The sequence below is a fragment of the Passer domesticus genome, chromosome 20 (genome assembly GCF_036417665.1).
Source record: "Passer domesticus isolate bPasDom1 chromosome 20, bPasDom1.hap1, whole genome shotgun sequence".
Taxonomy (NCBI): domain Eukaryota; kingdom Metazoa; phylum Chordata; class Aves; order Passeriformes; family Passeridae; genus Passer; species Passer domesticus.
Window position 1 is genome coordinate 5420650 of NC_087493.1, and position 15109 is coordinate 5435758.

At 48.3% G+C, this 15109-nt stretch overlaps 1 protein-coding gene across 5 annotated transcripts in view; it reads right to left on the reverse strand.

Annotated features, from left to right (window-relative positions):
• RAB11FIP4 (RAB11 family interacting protein 4) overlaps nt 1-15109 on the reverse strand; it is a 117915-nt gene that overhangs the window by 30071 nt on the left and 72735 nt on the right. The window contains exon 1 of one of the 5 annotated variants that reach the window (XM_064395876.1): nt 445-608. The exons of 3 other annotated variants lie outside the window; for them this stretch is intronic. The gene's annotated coding sequence lies outside the window, so the exon portion shown is untranslated. Of the gene's footprint in view, nt 1-223; nt 360-444; nt 609-15109 lie in introns of those variants that run through there. One more of the 5 variants, XM_064395878.1, reaches the window with a different exon arrangement.

Consider the following 15109-nt stretch of genomic DNA (forward strand, 5'->3'; position numbering starts at 1 on the left):
TAAGAGGCTCAGCTATGCAGGAAGACATCTGCTTCTTGCCCTACACCCCCATTTCACCCCACACAGCTGCTGACAGACACATACGCTTTTAGATTCTCCCGTGTAACAACATCCCCAGGACCCGCTCGCTTCCACAGCCCAACCTTCCAGCACACACAACTCCGGAGCGAAAATCCCCTCCTTCAGCAAACAAGAAAAAAAAAAACAGTAGATTTCGCTCTACCTGCAATTCCACGCATTTCACCGACACCGTACCGAGAATCCCAGCGATGCTTTCCCCGCTCGCTTCTGGATGCCCACCGCAGCAGGGCGGCCTCAAGGATCCCCTTCCCACCAGGGATCCCCCTCTCCTCCCGCCGCAGCCCCGCCGCGGGCTCCCCGGAGCGGCAGAGCGGGAGCCCGCGCGCAAAACCCGCAAAACCCCGCCGCAAACTTCCTCCTCACCGCGCAGCAGGCACCGGCCGCTTCCCGCCTTCTCCTCCTCCTCCTGCCGCTGCTGCTGCGGGGTTCCGTACCTGGCTGGGCGCCGGGAGGCCGGAGCGGTGCCCCCGCCCCGTCCCCGCCCCGCGGAGAGGCGGCGGCGCGGCCCCGGGGGCGGGCGGCCCTCGGAGCGTGCCCGCCCCGGCGTTGCCGGGAGACGCGGAGGGGCCGGGCCGGGTATCCCCGGGGCCGGGCCTGGGTACCCCGGAGCCGGGCCGGGTACCCCCGGAGCCGGGCCTGGGTACCCCGGGGCCGGGCCGGGTCCCCCCGGAGCCGCAGCCCCAGCGCGGTGCCAGCGGACAGCGGCGGAAGGGCCCCGCCGCACGGGCTCCCGTGGGTGTGAGCGACGCACCCGACCCCGCTCCCGGGTTTAGTCGTACTCACTCGGTTTTGCTCGAAAAGAATGCGGTCTTGCTCAAAATTATCTGTAATTAAAATTATGCGCAATTGCTGGTGAGATGGGAAGATGCCTAGGGTTCCTGAGGAATGAAATATGGCTTAAAACACGATTAAAACCCGATTATTTCTCTCTATATTATATAATGATATATTATGTAACTTTGTATATAAAAATTTATGTAATTATATGTTTGTTATTTATATATTTACATATTAATATGCAATGTATATGTTTTTATATAATTATGCGTGTGTAAATGGCACAGCTTGCCCAGAGAGGCTGGGGATGCCCCATCCACAGGTGTTCAAGGCCAGGGTGCACAGGACCTCCCCACGCCAGGGTTATGGACAACCTTCCTGCAGGTGGTGAGTGTGCAGCAACACATCTGAGATGGAACTGAAGAATTTTTACAGACTGATTTTGGATTTCTGATACTTCCTAAGTGAAGGGGTTGCAGCAGCAGGCGCTGAGGGCTGTCAGGTCCCCAGGCAGGGACAATCTCTGGGGACACCAGGGGTCACAGGGCACAGCCTCACCTGCCCAGTGTGCCCTCATTCCTACAAGAGAGTCACAACTGAACACATGTACAGCCTCCCTGTGATGGTGACAGGCCAAAGCACCCTCAGTGTGCTCAAAGCAAAACAGATCCTGTTAGGAAGTGATGCCTGTTTTGTCCTTGATTTTAATCCCTTTAGTTACAAGATAATGAGAAGCAAAACAAAAAGGCTGAGAACAGTCACACTGACTTTGTTATTTTATATTCGCTTTACTTCTTGGAAGTTGTGTAACTTCCTTTTTCGCAACACCTCATAAGAGCTGTGTTTACTGTGCTGTCTGTGCTAATAAAGAAAAAAAAGAAAGAAAGTAAAAAAAATAAAGAAAATCTGTTTCTGTGGCTTTGCAGCATTAGACTACAAGGCAGAAAGGGGAATACAAAAAAACACATTTTTCCATAAAATTTCTATCTGGGAGCCAAACCCTGCCCTTACTGACTGTCACAGTTGTCACTGCTGCGTCACACATGTCACACATGGAAGGAAACACCATCCTGCAGATTCAGCCAGCAAACTAACACCTCCCTCCCAGCTGTAGTGGCACTGAAAGTCTGGGGAAAGGAAAGAATCCCCAGTCGTTACCCTGCCTTTTGACCTGGCCATATTCCAAAGCCTCTCTTTAATGTCACCTCCAGGTATTTCAGAAGGGGCAAAGCTCTTTGGGGTGTACTTTTGAAACAAAGCTCATACACAGAGTTACAAAGATGCTGTACATGTAAATCACTGAAAGATCACTTAAGTACTTTATACTTCTAAAATATTTTGGACTTTATTGTGTCCAAAGACAGGGCACTTTCCAGAGAGGCCCAAAAGTTACTTGAAGCAGGGGATAAGGAAATTCTCAGAAAACAGAGCAAAGCAGGCAGACACAAACCCATCTACCAGCATAACACCTCGTGTCCCATGTATTCCCTGCACCTACCCTCATTTTCATCACAGCCAGTGATGTAAAACGTTGCAGTGCAAAAAGCAAAAGAAGAGAAATTAATCAGCCCCAATTCTTATATATATGCAATGCTTCAAGCAATTCATTGAACTTGACCCTTTTCACAGTTCACTGAAAGAAAATGAAAAGAATTCCATCTCTGCTGAGCACAGAAGTTTTGGAAGGGCGGGGGATGCCTGAGGTTCAGTGGAACAGAGTGAAACAGCGACAGATGAAAGCCAAGCGCAGCTTCAGCCAGCACAGACTGCATCCCCACGTGTGCAAGGAGGGCACTGGGACTGGCAGGGCACAGCTCGGGCAGGGCACAGCTCGGGGATGGGCACAGCTCGGGCAGGGCACAGCTCGGGGATGGGCACAGCTCGGGGATGGGCACAGCTCGGGCAGGGCACAGCTCGGGGATGGGCACAGCTCGGGGATGGGCACAGCTCGGGCAGGGCACAGCTCGGGCAGGGCACAGCTCGGGGCAGGGCACAGCTCGGGCAGGGCACAGCTCGGGGATGGGCACAGCTCGGGCAGGGCACAGCTCGGGGATGGGCACAGCTCGGGGATGGACACAGCTCGGGCAGGGCACAGCTCAGGGATGGGCACAGCTCGGCGATGGGCACAGCTCGGGCAGGGCACAGCTCAGGGATGGGCACAGCTCGGGGATGGGCACAGCTCGGGGATGGGCACAACTTGGGGATGGGCACAGCTCGGGCAGGGCACAGCTCGGGGATGGGCACAGCTCGGGGCAGGGCACAGCTCGGGCAGGGCACAGCACGGGGATGGGCACAGCTCGGGCAGGGCACAGCTCGGGGATGGACACAGCTCGGGGATGGGCACAGCTCGGGCAGGGCACAGCTCGGGGATGGACACAGCTCAGGCAGGGCACAGCTCGGGGATGGGCACAGCTCGGGGATGGACACAGCTCGGGACAGGGCACAGCTCGGGGATGGGCACAGCTCGGGGATGGGCACAGCTCGGGACAGGGCACAGCTTGGGGATGGGCACAGCTCGGGGATGGGCACAGCTTGGGGATGGGCACAGCTCGGGCAGGGCACAGCTTGGGGATGGGCACAGCTCGGGGATGGGCACAGCTCGGCGATGGGCACAGCTCGGGACAGGGCACAGCTCGGGGCAGGGCACAGCTCGGGGCAGGGCACAGCTCAGGGATGGACACAGCTCGGGCAGGGCACAGCTCAGGGATGGGCACAGCTCGGGGATGGGCACAGCTCGGCGATGGGCACAGCTCGGGGCAGGGCACAGCTCGGGACAGGGCACAGCTCGGGACAGGGCACAGCTCGGGGATGGGCACAGCTCGGGGATGGGCACAGCTCGGGACAGGGCACAGCTCGTGGATGGGCACAGCTCGGGCAGGGCACAGCTCGGGGATGGGCACAGCTCGGGGATGGACACAGCTCGGGGATGGGCACAGCTCGGGGCAGGGCACAGCTCGGGGATGGGCACAGCTCGGGGATGGGCACAGCTCGGGTATGGGCACAGCTCGGGGCAGGGCACAGCTCGGGGCAGGGCACAGCTCGGGGATGGGCACAGCTCGGGACAGGTCCCCGCACAAGGGGACCCAGCAGACCCTGGGCTCCCTGCGGGGGCAGTGGGGCTCCAGACCCTTCCTGTTTGGGGGCTCTCCCAGGAAGCTGAGAAGCTGATAATGAACGGTACAACAGGAATCAAAACCCCTCCCCAAAATCCTCCTATTCATTGATCTAAATGAATGGCCAAGCAATTTCTACAAGACAGATTTAGGGACAGACATCTTCACTGCTTTTTAAATAGGACACTTCTAAAATCTGCTTTTCCTTTCAATAATCAATTTGAGACATTGTATGTCAGGGGCTCACTGCAGAATAAACAACGATCACACATGAAATAGTTACATGTGTGGTACATTTTGTAATTGTTTCCTGAAAGACGCAAGTCAGAAGTGTTTGTATTGTTACACAGATCAGGCCCTACTACGGACGTTATGAAACCTGACAATTACAGAACCATTACCTGACACAGATCCACTTTCAACAGCTTGTGATAAGAAAAACATAAAATAAGCATGAAACAGATAAAGCAGCAATAGTTAAAATGAATTTTATAATAGAAATGTTAAGAACATATGCACAACTGTGGTACACCTGCTGAACACACTACTGAGTTTGCTACCCAGGGCTTTGGTATTTATTACACAGTAATAATTGAGAAGGCACAAATCTCTCATTGATAGATGCATTTCTCATAAAGGTCCTAGAAAATATATGGACTTTAGACAATCACTCCTCATTAAGGAGTGACTGTATAAAATCTTTATTAAGTAATAACCCTAGCTATAATACAGGTTCATTTCTCACTTCATTAAAGCTAAGCCTGATTAAGTAGAGATTGTTATAAGCTGCCTTTGATCTCCATTGAGACAAAAACCTTATTTTTACACATTTCATAGTAAAGTGATAATTTTCTGTTTAATATGACTTATTATTTGTTTCCTACAAAGGGAAAAGCAGAGCACGCTGTCATGGCTGAAGGAGGGCAGGTGACCATCACTGGCTTCTCTTGAAGGAATGAGGATTAATTTTGGGAGTGACACAGGCCTTTAAGTGTTTCATGCCTAAGAGCAGCAAGGGTGCAGAGGAAGGTGTCTGCATGTCTGCCTGGGACAGCAGCTTCCCCTTGGTGCAGCTGCAGCTCAACTGAGTCAGCGCCACGGAAGCAGAGCTTGCGTGATACATTTTTCCCATCTGAGACTGGAGTCCATTCTCCTGTCATGATTTCAGGCAGCTGAGGAATTAGTGCAGGTTAGCGATTGCTCAGATGACCAGAGACACTGAAATAAGCTCCAGGCTTTGTGTGTGGTTGCAGGAGCAGGCTCTGCACACTGAGACCTCCTGAGCACGGTATCTGTGACCCCTCAGCAGCAGACCTGCTGCCTTTCAGAGGAAAGCCCTTCAATGCCCACACTCACCCAGTGCCATCATTGCTGGACCCTGGAAAGGGCAGGGCGTCCCTTCACACTCAGTTTCCACCTTAATTCATCTTGTTTTTTCCTAAGTCCCACCCTCCATATGCCACTTGTATTAAGTGAATCTGCAAAGTACCTGTGCTGAGTCCTCTCCAGGGTTTGAGCAAGGAGCTGTTAACAGAGACTGAATTTTATCCTCATTACCACAGGAAAGAAAAGAGATAGGTACACTGGTAAAAGGATGCTTGGCACTGCCAGATCCCACAGATCTCCCAGACACTATGCATCCTGAAAAAGATGCTTGCAGAAGTATGCCAGAGAAAATCTGGGGGAAATATTTGTTATTTGGGTGGTTAGAAAAAGATTGCTGAATATATCACTGAGTGCCTAAATCAAAATCACTGCTGTCCCCTTCCCTTTGCGGGTGGTGAGGCACAGCAGGCAGCTGGAATGAGATGATCTTTAAGGCTCCTTCCAACCCAAACCATTCTATGGTTCTGTGATTCCATGATTTCCAGTAGCACCCAGTGTGCCTGGTGAAACCAGGGGCTCCTGGCCAGGAAACACCGAGCAGGGCACATCACTGAAAAGGATGATGGCAGGGAAACCTGCTGATCTGGAACAAAGCACTGCAGCTTCTCTGGAGCAGCTCTGAATAAAGGCTGGCACCTCCTCTGCTGTTCCAGAGGCAGAAACCTTCCTCTGCATCTCACTAAGAGATCTCACTGCTCACAGGCGAGTCACCCTAATGACAAGAAACTGGAGCTGAAATGTGAAGAACAGAGACTAATTAATAATGAAGGTAATGAGATCACCAGAATATATATACACCAAACCTGCATCTTAATTATCTCATGAAAACTGGCAACTCCAATCATGCTTCAAAAGCCTTTAATCATGCTCTCTCTGATGAATATTGGTGGCTATTTTACAGAGACTTATGTAAAAATACCTTTTGTGTAGGTTTTTCCCCTACAATAAGAGCTGGCCAAGTTACTACTGTGTGTAACTGCTCTGCTCCAAAATGAGATATCTCAGACTTGTAATTACAGCTGGTCTGATCTTCATTTCATCTACTCTCATCTTATTTTGGAGTGCTTCCTTTGAAGGAAATGCAGTAAGACTGGTGTGAGTTACTGCAGTATTATTACAAATCCCTTTTATTATGACAGAACAAACCAAGAACAATCCCTAATTAAGGCAGTTTCTGCCAAAACACAGGGAGCGTACAGTCCCTGCCCCAAAGACCTTGCAATCACAACAGGCAAAGACACTTTGAGGAGGGAAAAGAGGATAGAATGAACTTGCTCCCAACTACAACTTGTTCCCATGATTTAAGGGGAAGTCAGGAGGAGGCTGAGATAGGATGAACACAGCACAAGTGAAGAGCAGGGGAGCTCAAGACTGCAGAGGGGGCAGAAACAGGCTGCATTTACAGGTGGCAGAGCCTTTCCAGAACTTTCTGCAGTTTCTTCCCTGCCCTCCCCATCCCTTCATCCCTGAACTGGATGAGGAGGTCAGCTCCAAACTACAGCTGCAGGGGAACACTGCTCTGGGTGCAGCAGGCATAGCTCAACCCCTGCTCCCACCCCAAAAACCAAAACCCCAAGTGCCTGCAGAGAGGCTTATTTTAGTAAGTAAGGAAGCAGCAATTTAGACTCTACACCACAGGGGTCTGCTCTCCCCACGACCTTCAGAGCAGAGAGCTTGCTTGTGTCCTGTCCCCAGGAACAGCCAGGCACTTCAAACAGCTCCAGTCAAGGGCAGGGCTCGTGGAGAAGGTTTCTGTGCAAGATGAGGGCACTGAAGGCAGGACGGGGCCACGAGTATCGACTCCTTGGGCCTGGAATGAACTTGGGCCCGACTCTGTGACATGCAATTACAGCATGAAGACATTTCAGGAGACTCACCCACTGCTCTCTCCAGAGATGAGCTACTTGTAACCTCCCTGCCATCAGCAGGTTATACTTTGGTTGCTTAATGAGGCGCTCAGAGGGATTTTCTGTGTTCTCTCCAAAACCCCTCATGAGGGACAAGTAGTCAAGAGCTGTGAGTGCAAAGGCCAGCTAATGGCACAGGATACATATCCCCCTCTGAAATGCAGTTTATATTTTGTCCATCACTGCAACTGTACCATTAGGTTTTCATGTCAAGCTCTAAGGGCAGCTCAGAATTGTACCTGTGAATCCATGATTAAAGCACCTTTGTGAAAAGCATTACAAAAATATGCCAGACACAAAATCTATTCTATTTAACCTTTGTCAAAATGCTCAATAAGAAAAAAATAAACCAAAACAGGCTACATGAGCAAATTCAAGTGAAAAATACATAGCCTGTCCTTTAGAAATGGGCTGGGAAGGGCATGGACACATCCACTTTGCTGACAAGAGCACAGAAAGGAAAGGAAAGCGTGATCATTCCTCAGCCACCTCTGAGTGTAAACCAAGGTGGAGGCAAGTGGCTCCATATTGCACCAGACAGATGGAATCACATTTACTCACCTGTCTCCACTGTGGCTGTAGGGAGAGGAGGCTTCAGTGCTTTTTTCCTAGCCAAGCAAGCAACTGGCCAGGGCTCAGGTGAGCCTGGAGCTGCAGATGGAGCAGGGGGTTCTGACAGCCCTTCTGACACATGAATGAATCTGCTGGATTATGCTTTGCATGGTCTGTAGAAGACAGGCTGCTGCCAGAAGAACTTTTTAGTAGTTTCAGCTTTGAGCGTGTTTTTACAACATGTTTTTAAGCTTTTAGTCCCTTCTCTGTGCAACACAACTGGTTAGCAGAGGAAAGGAAAAGAAAAAGAATCAGTTGGCCAGGGTAAGAATAATTCATGCTCACCAGGGGTTAGTATTTCTCTCATGGCACACAGCAAGGCTGCAGGACAGAGCAACCAAAAGCAAGAACAAACCTGCACTGAGCTCATGGGTGCAACTTCACTTTGGTCCTATTGCTCGTTTGCATTACCACATCTCTTTAATCACACAATTAAACACTGCTTCCCACTGGTCTGGATGTGTTCAGGACCCTGGCTGGCTGGTGCTTGGCTTATCAGCAACTATTCAATATCTGCTTTAGTCTCTTGATCAAAGTGCAGCTTCATGTCTTATTTATGGCTACTACTAACAGCCTGCTCTGCAGACAGAACTATTTATTTCCCCCTAAGCTTTTCTGTGGTGTTCATCACTCTGACATCTGAGTGCTCTGCAACGATTAATTTATCTTCATAAAGTCTCCTCAAAATGAGAGAAGATGGTATTCCCATTTTACAGATCAGGAGCTGATGTGCAGACAGATTGAGGTCAAACATTTCCACTCATGATAGGTCCTCGTATGAAATGTCTCAGATCTAAATTTTTTCAGATACCTTCAAATATAATGAAAAAAAAAATAAAAACAAACAAGGTTTGTGTGTTCAAATAAAACTCTGACTGGCTTCTTAGAAAGTCAGCTGCAAGAACAGGAGAGGATTAGGGACTGTAAATGTTGGTTATCAGGAAGCAGCATGAAAACTTTCTGACCACCAGTCTCAGGAACAGTGAAAACCAGTACAGATAACCCATGAGAATGTAAAATGCATTATGAACCTTCGATGAAGCAGCAGAGTATACCTTAAAAAACTAAACACATAGGGATGTCCCCAGCAGCTTAGGACACAGGACCAGATCCTGAGAGCACAGTTTAAGGTAGGAGGAATTGCAGGTTCTCTCCACTTCTTGGCCCATTGAGCATGGAAAAAGCAGAAAGCTCTGTAGGGTAGAAGACCACCCTGGTAAGGAAAGGTTTTGTTTTATCACAGTGTTAAAAGCATCTGTGGATCAAATGTGCCAGTATCACTTTACAGCATGAAAATGCTGCCCAGGGGACTCTCAAGACTCATCCTTTTAAATGCTGATACCTCTTTGTCAGTTTTAATAAAAGACAGCTACAAAAACAAAGTGGGCCATGTGGTCTCAATGAAGCAGAGACCGTGGCAATCAATAACAGAAACAATCTGCACTTACTCTCTGGGAGAATTTGCTTTTAGCAGCAACATTTCTATAATAAGACATAATTCAAGAGCTCCCTTCAATTTTTTTTTGGGACAATGAGCCCACTGTGCCCAAAGCACATCTGTGCTTATGGAGATTTGCAAACCAGGACAGTGTTTAGACTGATAACTTGACCATGCACCATATGATGATAGATCACAGCTTGCAGGATGTTTGATCCTTCCTTTTCTGCCCTCAAATGGACAGTTTTCTATCTCAAAAGAAAACTTCTCTGTCAAAATATTGACTTTTAATGCAACATAGACATTAGTTTCTGCTTCAACTCATGATCTCTTTCACAGAAGGCCTCACAAGTGCTCACAGGTCTGCCCAATAAAAGCTCCTGTCTCCAGCCCTGTTTTTTAGCAGATGAATAAGGTTAGGAAAGACAACAAAACCTGGGGAGAAGAGGGACATGGAAGTTAAAAGAAAATGTTTTTAATTTTCTATGCCTGAAAGACACCAAACTGTGACACAGGAAATGCTTTTTAGTTGGGAATCCTGATACATCTCAGGCCCCAGACTGTGTTGGATTTAGATAATCTAAATTACATTGCAGATCAAAATTTTATTTGTTTGGAAAATTGCATCTGATACCATTAATCTTTTCTGTCTTATGAATCCAGAGCCATCTTCATGTAGCACATATCTAGTAATGGGACTCCTGAAGCAGCTGGTCATCTATCCCAGTGCCCCAGTACACCAGTGCCACCAGGGAAAAAACACTCACGGGCACAAGGTGGCCTTGGCTCAGCCCCTGGCACTGACAGCTGCGGCCTCTCCCTGCAGGCTGAGTGGAGAGTTGTTTTCAGAGGCATGAGAAGGTTGCAAAGTGCAGGAGCTGAAGTGTTTGCTGTGTTTGGCCATTTCCTCCAGGTCATGGTGTGGCTCTGCTGTGCCACAATGACCTGTGACCTCTGGCAGTGCCAGCACTGACCCCTGCAGGGCCCTCCCCGCCAGCTGAGCTCCATCTCTCTGTCACCTGTGGCCACGTGGTGACAGCAGTGACAGCCCCCAGCCCCTGCACTCTCCATGGATACAAGAGGGACATGAACTCATCTGGTTCCGTGGCTCTGCACTTCAGTGACATTGTGGCACTCGGCTGCTGCACCTTTTCTTTCACTTTTGGCTCTTTGCTTCACCAAATGAGGAACCAGATGTTTCCAGTTCCTCTGACACAGAGAGACTGCCACAGTTGTGAGCAGGGAGCTGGACTGTCAGGCTAAACCTGTTTCAGTACGTAATGTTCATAAAATCATTTCAGTCCAAGCTGCAGCTGCAGCAAATTCCTACATGCCTGGTTCAGGATTACTTTTGGGTTTAGGATCTTGGATCATGCAGAATGTCAGGAATGGGCTCAATCACCAGTTCTATCCACAAACAGAATTCTCATTCTTGGATATTGCCTACAAAGCATTTCAGAGGCATGGTTGGATATTACCAAGGGAAGTCCAATCTCAGTAAGAAACATACAGATTCTAATTTAAAAGTTACACAGGGACAGTCTTATCATCTGGAACATGAATTCTAGCTTTAACTACTCAGTACAGACATCAAAATCATCCAATTTCCAACCTGGGCCATCCCTAGCACATTCCTTTACCTTTGTGATTTCTGGCTCCTATCCTTCACCCATCTCCATCATACTGAAATCCAGCAAGCCAGGTACTTCCATGGACTCTGTACTGCAGCAGCAAGAGACAGGAAGTCAATTTTCTGTGGCACCAGAGAATGGCAACTCAATGCTTTCCATGGCATCTCATTTTGGTGGATTTTAGTCTTGTCCATGAGAGACAGGAGCTGTTGTAGCCACTGCCAGTTTGAGGCTCTGTTTTTGCAACTCACAGATACATAATAAGCAGAAGTTCATTGGGAAGAGAGAAACAAGATTTTTGCATGATGAAAGTGGTGCTTTGGAAAAAGCTTCCACAACTCCAGTGAGACAGAAACACAGAATAAAAAAGAAAAGGTACATTTTTATCAAGCCTTGCAACCAGAATTATACTCTCTTCCTCCACGACACCCTTGCCCAGCCAGATCCAGTCAGATCCCTCAGTATTTTGTTCTGGTCTAAGCCAAGACCCAGATTTGAGGCTCCCAGGGGCACAGCACTGTACTGAGGTAAGCCAGCTGTGTAAAAACCTGCAGTTAAGTCAACAGAGTTCAGAGAGCACTGAGAGAGTGAGCAGCAGAGGGGATTTACCTAGAAATGGAGCATCTGTGAACCACCAGTTGTTCATAGGGACTAATGGACTTGCCTTGCTCCCCTGGTATTTTTACTTCAAAGGTACATAAAAATGCTTAGAAAACTCTGTCTTGATACTACAGCAAACAGCCCTACAGTAACTTTGGCAAACTAACCCCTAACGCAGATGAGAAAGCAACAGGGATTTTTCTTGTACAGTCATTCCGTGTTTTGCCCTTTGCTCTGGCCCAGCCAGCTGGAGCCTCTCAGGGCACAAAAACCCAAGATCCCAGACCACAAGACATGAAAACATTTCTGTGCACTGATTGCCTCCTCACAATAACCTCATTATCACAGCTGTCAGTCACCAGGACAAACCAGTCACTACATGGGAACCACTGATAAGGGGTGCTCACCCTCAAATGCACTTGCTGCCTGGAACAACACAAGGGATGGCAGCTTTAGCACCACACGAGGCTCCTCCAGGCCAAAGGAGCAGGAGGTGTCCTGTCCCTCCACTGCAAGGGACTGCAGGGGTCACATGAAGAGATTCCCTTCAGCCCTGTCACACCACGGGGCTGGCTCAGTGTGGAATTGTTCAGCCCCTTCAATTCCTCACTGAGCCAGCACTCACATTGAGATAATTGTTTATATCTTCTAGATTTATATCCCACAACGGTGATGTCCTGAGATCAGGCTGGAAAATGTAAGGGCCTTTTTTCTTACAGATTTCCCAGCACATAAATCTTGTATCCATGTGCTATCCTGACTTAAGTGGTTCTCCAAAGCTGCCATCATTAATCATTCACCTGGTGCATGATCTCTCTATTTTATCCAAGTCCTTGATATACTGATAAGGGGTGGCTACAGTCCTGACCATGCCAATGTAAGGCTGGATCACTCATATCCAGTTCTGACCTCAATACTCCTCAATACAGTGGTGCTACAGTGAGAATTTGATCATGATTTATAAACCTGAGTAAGTAAAACGTTTTTATCAAATTTCAGAAAAATGCTGTTAACATTTTAAAGTCAGCAAAAAATCTTTCCCAAGGCAGGAATTTTCAAAAACTTACCCTGAACATACATTGCCTGAGCCAGACACTTTAACAGATTGACTCAGAAAGCATTTTTAATATTGGCTATTAATAAGTGCAAATGTTCACAATGACAAATACAATGTATTTTTAGTCTGTACTGGGACAGCAGCCTGGTCTTCATCAGTACTTTTTGTCAAACCTTCCTTTCACACAAACCCCACCTGTAAGCCTGAATATACAGGCACACAATCAGGAGCTCCTTCCAGCCTCACCTTCCTGTTCCACAGTGAGGTCTGCAAACACTCACACTGCTCTGACTGCCTGCCAGGTGTGTCTCTGCTTCCCTCTTGTCTTATTCCTCTCCCAGAACACAAGAATGTTCTTACAACTGGGACTGCTCAGTGACTGTAGCTTAGTTAACCTGGAATTATCCAGTGTAAATCAACTCAGCCTCAGGCTTTGCAGCTAAAATGAATGGATTAACTCATGATACAGTTAAGTAGGAGGAACAGGCTCTGTACTGTAAATATCACAAATGCAAATGTCTTTCATAAAGTCAATTCTTTTGTTGTTATTTTTCAGAGTACAAACTGAGCAGCAGTGAGGAGAGAAGGGGTGGCTGTGAGCCACATGTACAGGGTCCCTGTCACCTTCTGCCCTTGCTTTAATTCCCAGCTCAATACCTGGGGCACAGCTACACCAACAGCTCCAAAATCCAGCACTGTGAACCATCCTTGCCATGCTGTGAAGCCTGGCTGCAAGCAAGGCAAATATTTTGAATTGGATTCCTGTGGCCTTTTCCCTGGGTGACACACACAGCCTTAATGGTTCCCAAAAGAACACTGTGGTAACCAAAAACTGTGATAAGTTTGACAAATGCCAGCTGACGTAAAATGGACCCATTGTGTGTGCTTAACTGGAAGCATTCAGGAACTCACATCTTGAGTTTGTGGTTTCTTCTGGATCATTGCAATAATTTCTACACATCACAAGTTTAATCCAGCAGAGGGTCATTTTTAGATAGAGAGCACCAGAAAGGACATGAGGAAACCTGGGGTTATTGCAGGGGAGCCTGCACAGGTGGCTCAATGCTGCTCACCTGCAGTGCTGCTGTTTTGTGAACAAACAGCTTCACTCGTTTCCCCAAATGGCCCAGGAGAAGCTTTTCTCACTCACTGGCCTTTTGGAGGTGCTGTCATGTGCTGCGGGGCAGACAGGAACGAGGAAGGAAGCTCCACAGCACACAGCTGGGATACCAGCTGTGTAATTTTAATCGGTGTCATTTTCTAACACCTGCATGAAGAGAAAGAGTGGCTACTGCCATCTCACTGCAAAGAAATCTGACAGAGAGAGGCTGTGCTTTTAAAGGTGGTCAGACACCTACTTCCCACCCTTTAATTGCTTCTGTTCCATACTTCTGTGATAAAAGCTCAAAGAAACACAGGCTTTGCTGAACAGCAGGACTACAGCCTAGGTGGCCTCCAGCCCTAAAACTATTCTCAAGTGACTTCTCCAAGCTCAGACAAGAAAAGTGAAAAAGTCAGGACTTGGATGCTTCTTTCCCCATTCTTGCAATGGCACCCCCAGGACTCAGGGCAGTACCCTGCTAGGATGGATGCTGCACAGGACTGGAATTACCCTCATCCTGGAAACATTTCCCTTAAATATTTGGCTCCACTGCTTCCCTCCTCCCTGAGTAATGGGGAAGGGTAGGGTGAGAATATTTCACAATTAATTTTCTGCTGTGGAAGAGAGAGAGAATGCATTTCCTTCTTCATCTGTGCTTTTGTTCAGTGGTGCTCAGACAAACGACTGAGCCCTGGAGTGACACTCACCTGGAGTGACAGCAGTGCTCTGGCTCCCCAGCAGACTGACTCAGCTATCTGTGAGGCTGCCTCACTGGACCAATTCTCTCTCCTTCCCAAGTCATGCTGCCATTTTATCATTAAATCACCATTAATATCAAACATGGAAGTCTCCTCAAGCCTTGAATAAAGTCTATCACAGAGCTCCCCAGCTGAAACCAATATTCCAGCTGCTGCTCCTGGGAAAAGCAATGACATCAAACTATGCTAAAAGAAGCTGGCCACCAGATAAAGGCAGCCACAATGACTCAGTGAGCACCAGCACTTTTGCCCAAGCCTGGTCTGAAAGCTACTGACATCAGTAGCAAACCTTTATTTCAATAGAGATACATTTGGCATTAGCCCTCAAAGCCCTCATTCAGTTATACTCACTCGTGTTGGGTCCCAGCTACACTTCATGAACATCTCTGTTGCTTTAATCCCCTGTTAGGTGCTGTTGTGCCCTGCCTGGGGACAGTATTGACCCCTTGAGTGCCTCCAGGCAGCCAAGGCTTCCCAGGGCCAGGAGACAAGTGGGAAACTTCTGGTGCCCTTCATCCACCAAGCTTAAAGGGGGACAGGACAGGAAGTGTGTCCTACCAGACTGCTCTGCTCCTACACCAGACTTCCATATCCATCTTCCAGGTCTTTTCACTTCTCCCATGTTTTAATTGCTTCTGTTTTACATC